The 14,571-nt window shown below is 37.3% G+C and overlaps 1 pseudogene; it reads left to right on the top strand.

Moving 5' to 3' along the window:
* The first annotated feature begins 8,382 nt into the window (after positions 1–8,382).
* On the top strand, positions 8,383–14,562 carry LOC130957255 (TOM1-like protein 1; annotated as a pseudogene).
* Positions 14,563–14,571: the final 9 nt, after the last annotated feature.

Raw genomic sequence — 14,571 nt, 5'->3', positions numbered from 1 at the left:
GCCACGCAAAAATAGATGGGGACACGGGCATAAGTACCCACCCCATATGACCCATTAAATACACGCGAATATAAAATTATTAATTTATTCTAATTTATATATACATAAATCCATTTCTTGAATTTAGTAACCCTAATTCTTGCTTCTAATTCGAATTCTTTCTTTTTCTTTTAAACTCATTCTGAGCCTCGATTCTCTCTTTTTTTCTCTCTCTCTAACTTACTTTCTCTACCTTTTAAGTCTATCACTACGTCGTTCAGTATCGTCTCAAAAAATTATGTTAGAATATGTTTTTATGTTTTTTTCTTTTAAAATGCTATTTTTTATAATAAATATGTTATGAATTGTGTTGGATTATATTGAATTGATTAATATATAATTATTATATTATGCCTTTTTGTGTCAATTTTTTTAAAGAATATTCATAGATACGATGAGATCTGCATTTTCTAAGAGGATAATTAAACAAGGACTTGCAAAGACAAAGAAGGGATGAGGGCATTTTTTTAAAACGGGAGTGAGGGATGGAAAGGGACCTGCCACGCCAGCTAAGACAATAAGTATAATAGTGCAAATACCTACTTATTTATTAGTAGTAAAAAATTATGTAAATAGTATAAATTGATATTTTTTAAGTATAATAAAGGTTATTAATTAAGTTAATTACATAATTAAAAAATTATGAATAATTTTTTAAATAATAATAAAATATGAGATCACCATTTTCACATACTATAAAATTTATGAAAATTTTTTCTGAGAATAAATCAATTTTCTATAGATTATACATTAGCCGTGTCAAAAAATAAATAATTAATATATTAGATATTATTATTTACATACTAATATAATATATATTACCGACTATTAAGTTTATAATTAATTTTTAACTCAATTTTTGGTAACTAAAACTTAAATAATTGAAATTATTAAACACTCAATATTTTGCACCTAATCAATTTTATTTTTGTTATTAAAATTTAAAAAAGATGAATTAATCAATTCTAAATTTAAATTTAAATTTGAATAAAAATAAAAAATATTTTGAATATTATCTCACTAACCAAAATTAATTTTAAGATAAGAAATTATTTTATACATCATATTATAGATAGCATGGTCATTTTCTATTTTTTAATGACAAATATTATAAAAAAATGGTGTAAAAAATTAAAAAGAAATATATTTATCAGTTCATAAAATACTAATTTATTTTTAATAGAATAAATTATAGAAAGAATTTTAAGTGTATCAAGTACACCAGTGTTCTAATAATTTTAGCTGTTTATCTTAATTATAAAAATATATAATATATATTTATTAAACTCAACTGTTAGGGTTACTGAAACACCAGTATTTCGGGTACGTTTAAAAACTTTTCTAAATTATATATTGAATAATAAAAATGATTATTGGTTTCTCTTCACACTAACTAATACTTAACGATGATATTTCGGTACACCATGTTACTAAGAAATATTAATCAATCTAATAACTTTTTAATGACATAAATCTATATGTTTAAAAATTTAAAAATTATGTCATAAAATGTGAAATTTTAACAAGCAACAATATTGATCATATTGTTTTAACTTCAAGAATGAATACAATACCAACAAATAAAATTATCTCAGGTAAATTTCAACAAAGATGAAAGTCCATAAGTATTGCTATTAATGAAAAATTAATTTATTTTAAAGACAGATATAATTTTTTTCTAGAATTTCCTAACTCGGCAGGCGAGGACTAATCCACCACGTATTAATGCTTTATTCTTAAGGGTTTGTCGCTAACTAATGAATTGTTACACACACAAAGTGAGATTTAAACTCCAAATACTTGCTTCAGCGAACAAATGAGATGGCCATTCAACCAATCCAAATTGATTAAAATAAATACTAATTATTTTTAATATTTTTAAATTATAAAATATTTATAATAATTACTCCATATTTTTTTGTTTAATTTTTTAATAGAAAAACTTTATATAATTTAATTTTATGTATTATCCCAAGGGCACGAGAACATACACTAGTTAATATAAAAAGAAAGATTTTCTATGGTGCTAACTCAAAAAATAAGCATCCCATACTAACCTTATATGCACTATAAGAAAAAAGGCCTGTTGCCATGTTTTTTTCTTGTTACGCTTTAAAAGTATGGTAAAAAAGGGTCAATGACTACGCTTTTATGAGAATGGTGATTGGTTAGAATTTTGGCTATACTTTTTCTTGCTATACTTCAAAAGTAAGCATGGCCAAAAAGGTCAATAATCACGCTTTTATGAGAATGACAATTGATTAGCATTACACAATCTCACTAACCTAAACTAATCAAAGATCCAAATTAAGGATATTTATTGATTTTTCACTTGAGGCTAGTAGTTTGCTATAATTACTACAAGAAAAAAAGGCCTGTCGGCACCCTTTTTTCTTGCCACACTTTTAAAGCGTGCCCAAAAGTGGTCTATGGGCACGCTTTTGCGAGGGTGGCCACTGATTTGGGATTTGGCCACGCTTTTTTTGTCACGTTTGAAAAGCGTGGCCATAGAAGAAAATCGGCACGCTTTTATGAGGGTGGCTACTGATTTGTGATTTGGCCACGCTTTTTTTGCCACGCTTGAAAAGCGTAGCCATAGAGAGAAACCGGCACGCTTAAAAAGTGTGGCTAGTTAGTTTTTCAATGGTCACCTTTTTAAAGCGTGTCCATATCTTATGTTTATTTGGGCACCTTACAAAAGCGTACCGATAGAGTTCCCTCCTTCCAAAGTTTAGTCTCTGCAAGTTTTATGTTTTAACCGTAGACTAGAAGTGTTGGTTTTGAAAATCACGCCGTCACTCACCCTTCTCATCTCTGCAACTCTAACTCCTTCTCCCAACAACGCTATTATCTCCCTCACACAACCCGTCACAACCCCTCCCTCCAGCCCGTTGTAGCACCTACATCCATCCGTCCCTCGTCGCTCATGCCCCATGCCGCCGTCTCCCTCTCTCACGCGTGGCGCCAACCATCAGCACCACTCGTTAGCGCAACTCATCAGCACCACTCGTCAGCGACAACCTGTCAGTGCCAACCATCATTCTGCTAGTGCCGACGTCTCTGGTGTTTATAGGAAACGATCGGTGGCGTCTCTGTCGAGCTTGGCGTCGGATGCATCGCTGGCGTCAGCGGTAAATATTCGATTCATGGTTTAGGGTTTTGACGGAGGCGGAAATTGACTGATTAAGAATTTAATAGAATAAATACGTTGCAAGTACAGTTCTTAACTAGTGAAAATCCGCTTATCAATTTAAAAGGATTGTCACAAAATTAGAATAAAAATACTGGTAGTATAAATCTCAGGTTGTCTCCCAACGAGTTGACAAAAGAGTGCAGCTTATTGGTCAGAGGTTTTTCAAGAAATTTTGAGTTTGAGAAATAGGAAAATAAATAAGAGAATTTATATAATTTAAATAAAGATCTTGACCGGGAGAAGATTAATTGGAAGTTTTATCCTTGTTGGATTTCTCTCAAAATCAATTGATAATTGGTAGTTGTTTCCACTTAGTTATCCTTTACTAAATAAAGGAAGGTCAAGTAAGTTGGAAGTCAATTTCTATTTACAAGTTCTAATCCTCTCCCTTGGGAAAGATTAGCGTCAGTGACTAGAGATTCAACCAACAATAAACCCAATTACAATTTGACTCTTAAGTATTCCAACTCAAGGTTCTCCTTTTAATCAACTCCCAATCAAGTTGAAAAACTACTCCATTATCATAAATGTAGACTTCATAAAATTAAAAGGGAAAATAAATAAAGACATGATAAAAAATAGTAAAAAAGATCAATTAAAAATAAAAATAGTTCTTGTATTAATAAACTCTAAAAAGAATTCAATTGTAACTCTGGACAAATTAAGGATATGAAAGAGTAAGTGAAAAGTAAGAAAACAAACTAGAATGACGAAGTCTTGGCGGAGGTAACAACTCTTCTCAATATCCAAATCCAAAAGCAAATAAAAATTCTAAGAATTATGAATGTGTAGTGTGAAAACCTAGAGGAGGAGTAAAATTAGATCTAAAAACTAAAAACAATCCTAATGAGAATCTCCCTGAGTCTCTGCAAGTTTTTCGGCTTTAGTATGTGTTTCTGGGCCAAAAACTAGGTCAAAATGCGGTCCAAAATCGCTCCCAACGTGTTCTGTAAATTCTATAAATCGCGCATGTCACGCGTATGCGTCATCCGCACGATCGCGTCGTCCGGCGTTTTTTCTTGCCACGCGTTCGTGTCATCCGTGCAGATTTCAATCCACGCGTTCACGTCAGGCATGCGAACGCGTTACTGCAATTTTCTCCATTTCGCGCAGTCGCGTGAGCCATGCGTCCGCGTCGGTGTTCGCTGGTCATCTCCTTGATTTCTTGTGTTCCTTCTATTTTTGCAAGCTTCCTTTCCATTCTCTAAGCCATTCCTGCCCTATGAAACCTGAAACACTTAACACATGGATCACGGCATCGAATGGTATAAAAGAGAATTAAAATACACAATAAAAAGATATCTATGAAGTAAGTTTTTCAACTATAGAACAACTTTGGGAATGAATTGTAATATCATGCTAATCATATGGATAAGTGGGTAAAGACTTGATAAAACCACTCAATTAAACACAATATAAATCATAAAATAATGGTTTTAGATGCATAAGCAATTACAAAAGGATCCTTACCTTCGCGTTGAGCCAGCGCTGCTCCTACTACGTGATTGGAGGCATCACACATGATTTCAAATGGCTGGCTCCAGTCTGGGCCTCTCACAATCGGAGCTTGAGCCAGGGCAATCTTCAGCTTATCAAACGCTTGTATGCAATCCTCACTGAACTCAAACTCAATATCTTTCTGTAGTAGTCTGGATAATGGCAATGCTACCTTACTGAAGTCCTTAATAAATCTCCTGTAAAAACCTGCGTGGCCAAGGAACGAACGGACTTCCCTCACGGAGGAAGGATAAGGTAAACTGGAAATGACATCTACCTCTGCTGGATCTACAGAGATACCAGTATTAGAAACAATGTGTCCCAGAACAATACCCTGTTTGACCATAAAGTGACATTTTTCAAAATTTAAAACAAGGTTTGAACTAACATACCTGTCTAAAACTCTAGATAAACTATCCAAGCAAAGGCTAAATGAATTACCATATACGCTAAAGTCATCCATAAAAACTTCCATACAGTTCTCTATGAGATCAGATAAAAGACTCATCATACACCTTTGGAAAGTAGCTGGTGCATTGCATAGGCCAAAGGGCATTCTATTATAAGCATAAGTTCCAAAAGGACATGTAAAAGTAGTCTTTTCCTGATCTTCAGGAGCTATATGGATTTGAAAATAACCTGTATAACCATCCAAAAAGCAATAATGAGATTTACCTGACAGGCGATCAAGCATCTGATCAATAAAAGGTAAGGGGTAGTGATCCTTGTGAGTGGCTTGGTTTAGACGCTTATAGTCAATGCAAACTCTCCATGAATTCTGCACTCTGGTTGTCAGAAGCTCTCCATGCTCATTCTTCACTGTTGTGACTCCAGACTTCTTGGGCACCACTTGTACTGGACTGACCCATTCGCTATCTGAAATGGGGTAAATGATATCTGCTTTAAGTAGTCTGGTTACTTCTTTCTTGAAAATTTCTAAGATGGTGGGATTCAATCTTCTTTGAGGCTGACGGACAGGCTTTGCTCCTTCTTCTAAGAATATTCTGTGTTCACAAACTTGAGGGCTGATGCCTACTATATCCGCCAAGTTTCATCCAATTGCTTTTTTATGCTTCCTCAACACACTTAGAAGTTGTTCTTCCTGTTGGGAAGTGAGCTCCCTTGCAATGATAACTGGGAACTTCTGCTTATCCTCAAGGTAAGCATATTTGAGGTGCGAAAGAAGGGGCTTTAATTCCAATTTCTGCTCATGGCTAGGCTCTGGACCTTCTGGAGCTAATGATAATGGTAAGGCATCCTCATTTTGTTCAGAAGATGTCCCCACACTTGGACCTTGCTCCATGTGCTTCTCTTCTATTTCCTCCTAGTGAACTGCAGCTACAATCTCATCAATAATGTCGCATTGGAATACTGAATGATCTTCTGGAGGATGCTTCATAGCTTCATTCAGATTGAAGCTCACTGCTCGGCCGTATATCTCAAAGGAATAGGTTCCTGAAAAGGCATCCAGCTTGAACTTTGAAGTCTTCAAGAAGGGTCTTCCAAGTAGGATGGATGACGGCTTTCCTGAGTCATTTTGGGGGCATCTCCAAGATATAGAAGTCAATAGAAAATGTGAGCCCCTTAATGCTCACCAATACATTTTCAGCAATTCCAGCCACTGTAATAATGCTCTTATCTGCTAACACAAAACGAGCTGCCGACCTTTTTAAGGGAGGGAGCCTCAAAGCATCATATATAGACGAAGGCATAATACTCACGCACGCTCCTAAATCACACACGCAGTCAGAAAAAATTACACCTCTAATGGTACAGTTAACCATACATGGACCTGGATCACTACATTTTTTAGGTATATTTCCCATTAAAGCAGATATAGAACTATCTAAAGGAATAGTTTCAAATTTATTAATTTTATCTTTATGTATGCACAAATCTTTTAAAAACTTTACGTATTTAGGTACCTGCTGAATAACATCAAAAAAGAGAACAGTTACCTCAACCTTTTTTAATATTTCTACCATTTTGGGATCAAGTTCCATCTGCTTTCTGGGCTTACTTGCAAGTTATGGGAAGGGAATAGGGAGGGCATTGTTTGCAGCTTCTGCATCCTTTGGTGTTTCATTCTGTGGTTGAGCTGCTTCTTCTTCAACTATGTTTTGTACGTCCTCTTCCTCTTCAGCATCTTCCACTTCCACCACATCCTCAGCTGGGACGTGTACTGTTGAGCTTGGCTCCTCCTGGTTCCTCTCCCGCCATGTGGTTCCGGACCTCAAAGTGATGGCATTGATGCCATCCTTGGGGTTAGGTAGAGGTTGAGAAAGAATTCCACTAGAGCTTGCAGGTTGATTGGTGGAACTAGGTGATGAATCTAACCGGGAGACAAGAGCTTGTAAAGTGGCAGTTAGATCATTCAAAGTAGACTCAGCTGTGTGTGCATGTCTTGTTGTCCTTGTGCGAGAGAACGGAGCATCTCGTCATTTGATGAGGAATTTGAATAAGTGATCTGAGGTACTTGTTGTTGGTTGTGCTGGGGTCTTTAAGACTGTCTTAGGTGAGGGGCTCTGTAAGGTTGGTTCTGATTCTACTGTCTGTTGTTGTTATTGTTATTCCACCTTTGGTTTCCATTGTTATCTTTGCCTCTTCTATTATAGTTGTCCCTCCAACCATGGTTAGAATTGTCTCTCCAACTTTGGTTGGAATTGTCCTGCCATCCATGGTTATAGTTGCCACCTTGGTTGTAGTTGCCACCATGATTGTATCCTTGATTTGGGCGATCATAGAAGTTGTGAGTGGCTGCCACAGTGTTGTCTTTCTGTTGGAGCTGCGGACATTCATCGGTATCATGACTATAATCAGTACAGATCCCGCATACTCTTTGTGGAACCAACTGTTGGCTTTGTTGTGGCGGGGGAGGCTGAGCTTGTTGTGCCTATTGTTGATTCAACTGCATCTGTTTCAGTAGGTTGGTCATTTCATATATACTCTGGGTCAGAGTAGAAGTCTCTTTGCTAGAAGAAACTTCAGCAACAGCTTTTGAGTGGCTGTACCTATGCTTGTGATTCCTAGTGGACTCAGCTAAGTCGCTGATCAATTGCCATGCTTCATCTTCGGTCTTGTACTTTTTCATAGAACAATTACTAGCACCTTCCAATGTGGTCTTATCCTGAGGCTTTATGCCTTGTGTGAAGTAGCTGATCAACACCATCTTGTTGATCATGTGATAGGGGCATGCGTCCAGGAGATTGTTGAAGTGCTCCCAATATTTGTAGAGAGTCTCGGATTTGCCTTGAATAATCATAGAAATTTCTTTCCTCAATCTATCAGTAACTTCAGCTGGAAAGTATTTCTCCAAAAATTCTCTTCTAAGCGTATCCCAGTTAGTAACAGTCACTTCAGGTTGGGTGTAGTATCATTTCCTCGCCTTTCTCTCAAGAGAAAATGGGAAGGCAGTTAACAGAATATGATTTTCATCCACACCATGACGCCTAACAGTAGAACAGGCTGTCTGGAAATCCCTAAGGTGCTTAATAGGCTCTAGAGCAGGAAAGCCATGAAACTTGGGCAGCAAGTTGATTAGTGCAGTTTTCAGTTTAAAATCTGCAGCTACCGTTGGGTGATGCACTTGATACGGATGCAGTGTAAAATCTGGGGCTCCAGCTTCCTGGAGAGTAATCCTCCTAGGTTCTGCCATGTTACTTGCACGTGAATCAACTGAATCAGTGGTAAATGAGCTTGTTTCTTCCTCAAATGGCGGTTCAGATTTGCCCTCAGATGAGGCTGGTGAATCGATAACAATCACTTCACCACCCTCAGAGGCTAACTGACGTCGAGCTTGCCTAATACGTGAAAGAGTTCTTTCGATTTCAGGATCAAAAGTGGCTAAGCTCAGATCAGGTAGTGAACGCGTCATTCAACGAAAGAAACATACAGCTTATGGCGATAAAACAAAATAAAATAAAATGCAAATAAATAAATTCTAACCAATAAATTAGCACACTATTGCAACTCCCCGGCAACGGCGCCAAAAATTGACGAAGGCGGAAATTGACCGATTAAGAATTTAATGGAATAAATACGTTGTAAGTACAGTTCGTAACTAGTGAAAATCCGCTTATCAATTTAAAAGGGTTGTCATAAAATTAGAATAAAATACTGGGAGTATAAATCCCAGGTCGTCTCCCAACGACTTGACAAAAGAGTGCAGCTTATTGGTCATAGGTTTTCCAAGAAATTTTGAGTTTGAGAAACAGGAAAATAAATAAGAGAATTTATATAATTTAAATAAAGATCTTGACCGGGAGAAGATTAATTGGAAGTTCTATCCTTGTTGGATTTCTCTCAAGATCAATTGATAATTGGTAGTTGTTTCCACTTAATTATCCTTTACTGAATAAAGGAAGGTCAAGTAAGTTGGAAGTCAACTTCTATTCACAAGTTCTAATCCTCTCCCTTAGGAAGTATTAGCGTCAATGACTAGAGATTCAACCAATAATAAACCCAATTACAATTTGACTCTTGAGTATTCCAACTCAAGGTTCTCCTTTTAATCAACTCCCAATCAAGTTGGGAAACTACTCCATTATCATAAATGTAGACTTCATAAAATTAAAAGGAAAAATAAATAAAGACATGATAAATTATAGTCAAAAAGATCAATTAAAAATAAAAATATTTCTTGTATTAATAAACTCTAAAAAGAATCCAATTGTAACTCTAGACAAATTAAGGATATGAAAGAGTAAGTGAAAAGTAAGAAAATAAACTAGAATGACGAAGTCTTGGCGGAGGTAACAACTCTTCTCAATATCCAAATCCAAAAACAAATAAAAATTCTAAGAATTATGAATGTGTAGTGTGAAAACCTAGAGGAGGAGTAAAATCAGATCTAAAAACTAAAAACTATCCTAATGAGAATCTCCCTGAGTCTCTGCATGTTTTCTGGCTTTAATCTGTGTTTCTGGGCCAAAAACTGGGTCAAAACGCGGCCCAAAATCGCTCCCAATGTGTTATGTAAATTCTGTAGATCACGCATGTCACGCGTACACGTCATCTGCACGATCGCGTCATCCGGCATTTTTCCTTGCCACGCGTACGTGTCATCCACGCATTTGCGTCATCTGTGCAGATTTCAATCCACGCGTTCACGTCAGGCATGCGAACGCGTCACTACAATTTTCTCCATTTTGCGCGGTTGCGTGAGCCATGCATCCGCGTCGGTGTTCGCTGGTCATCTCCTTGATTTCTTGTGTTCCTTCTATTTTTGCAAGCTTCCTTTCTATTCTCTAAGCTATTCCTACCCTATGAAACCTGAAACACTTAACACACAGATCACGACATCGAATGGTATAGAAGAAAATTAAAATACACAATAAAAAGATCTCTATGAAGCAAGTTTTTCAACTATAGAACAACTTTGGGAAGGAATTGTAATATCATGCTAATCATATGGATAAGTGGGTAAAGACTTGATAAAACCACTCAATTAAACACAATATAAATCATAAAATAATGGTTTATCAGGTTTCTCTGATGTCGCTGCTTGAAAGGTTTGATTCCCCTCGTCTTGCTTGAAACCTTCGTGAAGAATTGCGAGAAGGCTTTCTCTGAAGTCGCTGCTGAGAGGGTTCTTGATGATATGGTTAGGTTAATTGACGATCCTCAAACCATTTTAATAACCGCAATAAGGCTTTAATCATGATTGAGGCTTGAGGCGAATCCACCATCGAGCTTCACTATCTCCCTGTTTATGAAGAAACTTACAAGGTATGATGAGCGGATAATTTATACGCTTTTTGGCATTGTTTTTAGGTAGTTTTTAGTAAGTTCAAGCTACTTTTAGGGATGTTTTCATTAGTTTTTATGTTAAATTCACATTTCTGGACTTTACTAGGAGTTTGTGTGTTTTTCTGTGATTTCAGGTAAATTCTGGCTGAAATTGAGGGACTTGAGCAAAACTCTGTAAAAGGCTGACAAAAGGACTGCTGATGCTGTTGGAATCTGACCTCCCTGCACTCGAAATGGATTTTCTGGAGCTACAGAACTCCAATTGGCGCGCTCTCAACGGCGTTGGAAAGTAGATATCCAGGGCTTTCCAGCAATATATAATAGTTCATACTTTATTCGGAAATTGACGACGTAACTTGGCGTTGAACGCCAAGTACATGCTGCTGTCTGGAGTTAAACGCCAGAAAAACGTCATGATCCGGAGTTGAACGCCCAAAACACGTCATAACTCGGAGTTCAACTCCAAGAGAAGCCTCAGCTCGTGGATTGATCAAGCTCAGCCCAAACATACACCAAGTGGGCCCCGGAAGTGGATTTATGCATCAATTACTTACTCATGTAAACCCTAGGAGCTAGTTTATTATAAATAGAACATTTAACTAATGTATTTGACATCTTTTGACCACTTTAAGTCTTTTATCATTCGGTCACTTGATCATGGAGAGGGCTGGCCATTCGGCCATGCCTGAACCTTCTTTCACTTATGTATTTTTTCAACAGTGGAGTTTCTGCACACCATAGATTAAGGGTGTGGAGCTCTGCTGTACCTCAAGTTTCAATGCAATTACTATTATAATCCTATAAACTTCATTTATTCCTATTCTAAGATATTCATTCGTACCCAAGAACATGATGAATGTGATGAGTAAATAACCCTCATTATCATTCTCACTCATGAACGCGCGTGATTGACAACCACTTCCGTTCTACATGCAACAGAGCTTGAATGTGTATCTCTTAGATTCCCCAACAGAATCTTCGTGGTATAAGCTAGATAGATGGCGGCATTTATGAGGATCCGGAAAGTCCAACCTTGTCTGTGGTGTTCCAAGTAGGATCCTGGGAATCCGGAAAGTCTAACCTTGTCTGTGGTATTCCGAGTAGGATTCCGGTAATGAATGACTGTGACGTGCTTCAAACTTGCAACCTGCTGGGCGTTAGTGACAGACGCAAAAGAATCAAGGGATTCTATTCCAGTAGGAGCGGGAACCAACCGGTGATTGGCCGTACTGTGACAGAGTGCGTGAGCATTAGCTTTCACTGCGAGGATGGGATGTAGCCATCAGCCATGGGTGATGCCTCCAGACTGGTTAGCTGTGCGAGTGACAGCCACATAGGATATTTCCCCGAGAGGATTGAAAGTAGCCACAGTTGATGGTGAACCCCTAAACAAAGCTTGCCATGGAAAGGAGTAAGAAGGATTGAGTTGAAGCAGTAGGAGAGCAGGCGTCCTTGAGCCATACAGCATCTTCATATACTTAACTGAAATTCCTATGCACTGTTCAATGAATCTACATAAGTATTCTATCCCTTTTATTATTATTTCTTATTTTATTATATCTTTTCGAAAACCATAAACAATATTTAATCCGCCTAACTGAGATTTACAAGGTGACCATAGCTTGCTTCATACCAACAATCTCTGTGGATTCGACCCTTACTCACGTAAGGTATTACTTGGACGACCCAGTACACTTGCTGGTTAGTTGAACGGAGTTGTGAATTCCACCAGAGCCATAATTAGAACATTGATCACAAATGATACAAGAATTTGAATCACAATTTCGTCCACCAAGGTACTACTACCTTTTTTTCCTATTTCATGCATATCTGCTTCATTGTTAAGTTGAAGTCAAGGGACAATTTCTGATAATCATATCATGCCTAGAAACTAGAAACTCAAAATCCTAGGCTAAATTGATTGGGTTAGTTACTAGCTCTAGCTGTTGAATTTGCTAGTGTGGGTTATTGTTAGTGTTATTGTTGATTGCTTGTTTCCATTTTGTGGTTCAGAGTCTGAAATCAAGGGGTATTCGGTTCCCTGGCCATCACAACGAGAGCTTGGCGCCTATTTTCACTCCTCCGCATTCGGTGTTTGAGGTTGAACTTGATCTTCCATGCCAGACTCAGCATGATGATATTCCTGTGCAGAGTTTTACTCCTGAACAAACTAAGGAAGCTTTTGATGTTGCTAGAAACAGCATTGAGCTTCTTTCTTCTGTGTTGTCTTCTATACAACAAGATGTCTTGCAGGTAGATTTTATATTTAGTTTGGTGTAATATTTGTTAGTATATATAGAAATATGCGTGATAGTGGAGGCATATGTGCACACAACAGGGTCCAAATTAATTAAAGGTTCCACTATGGAATTAGGTGTCTCTTGTACCTGGGTGAGTGAACAAACTCAGCTTTCATTCATGTGCCTTGTTCAAAATGTGATTTTTTTATGCTATGGAGGCTTTTTAATGTGCCTACATGATTGCATAGTTTCTGTTTTGTGAGGTTGTGTCTGTGTTCGTCTTTGGTAAGTGTCTGTGTCTGTGTTCTTCTTTTTGTTGGTGGCTTTTTCTTACTATTGATTGGAACTGGTTTTTTCTCTTTTTTTTGGTGTGTCTTTCTCTGTTTGTTCTTGATTCATGTATAGTAATTGAATTCTTTATTAGAGACTACAACAAAAAACAACAACAAAGCCTTGTCCCACTAAGTGGGGTCGGCTACATGAATCAAGCGACGCCATTGTGCTCTGTCATGTATCATGTCTACAGAGAGACCGTTTACATGTAGATCTCGTTTGACCACCTCATGGATAGTCTTCTTAGGTCTTCCTCTACCTTTTGCCCTTTGTCCATCTTCCATCTCATCCACCCTCCTGACTGGATGTTCTATCGGTCTTCTTCTCACATGTCCAAACCACCTGAGACGCGATTCAACCATTTTTTCCACAATGGGTGCTACTCCAACTCTCTCCCTTATATCTTCATTCCTTATTTTATCCAATCGTGTATGACCACTCATCCATCTCAACATCTTCATCTCTGCCACACTCAGCTTATGTTCGTGCTCCCCTTTAGCTGCCCAACACTCCGTACTATACAGCATAGCCGGTCTTATAGCGGTGCGATAGAATTTACCTTTAAGTTTTAAAGGCATTTTTTTGTCGCATATAAAACCAGATGCACTCCGCCATTTAGACCAACCTGCTTGGATCCTATGATTTACATCCTGTTCAATCTCTCCATTATCCTGTATGATGCACCCAAGATACTTAAAACTTTTAACTTTTTCTAAGATGTTTTCTCCAATCTTCACCTCTATATTTGGGTTTTCCCTTCTCAGACTGAACTTACATTCCATATATTCCGTCTTGCTACGGCTTATGCGCAGACCATACACTGCTAAAGCTTCTCTCCATAACTCCAACTTCTTATTTAGGTCTTCCCTTGACTCTCCCATAAGGACGATATCATCGGCAAAAAGCATACACTTATAAAGCATGCACCATACACCAAATTGTAATTGTCTCAATATGTGACTCACACTACTGTTTTGTGATTAAATTTAATCTTAGTAATTCTTATCTGATTGAGAAACAATTGTCATTGGCTTATTTGTAGTATATATAACTATATAGCTCTTAATTCTATGGATTAATGACTCAGATATATAGTAATATAGTATTTACTCATGATGGAAGTTTATGATCCCATGAGAAGGAACTTCTGGCCTTATTCAATTTCCTTGTGGTTTGTGAGTTCTGGATTGAGCGATTGTATATTTCTCTTATGTATTTGATATTTTATGCAGGTTTATCCAAAAGCTACTGAATCATTGGCTGAGCCTGAGGAATATCCAAATTTATTTGAAGACGGGCAAGTTGCACTTGCTGTTGAATCTAAGGCTGCAGAAACAAGGTTAGTATAGAGAATGTGTGTTTGTGTGTGTGTGTATATATTTGCATGTCTTTGGAAGCTTTGTAGTTGGTCTGATTAGGCTGTGAACAAATACTTGCTATTATTTTTTTTAAAGGAATGTTTACCCTCCTGCGGAGCAGTACATCAGCTATGCAGATAAATCACATATATAAGCCTTGTTG

Source organism: Arachis stenosperma, chromosome 10, assembly GCF_014773155.1.
Source record: "Arachis stenosperma cultivar V10309 chromosome 10, arast.V10309.gnm1.PFL2, whole genome shotgun sequence".
Taxonomy (NCBI): domain Eukaryota; kingdom Viridiplantae; phylum Streptophyta; class Magnoliopsida; order Fabales; family Fabaceae; genus Arachis; species Arachis stenosperma.
The sequence above is the reverse complement of the archived record's forward strand: the minus strand, read 5'-3'. Positions and strand labels throughout refer to the sequence as shown.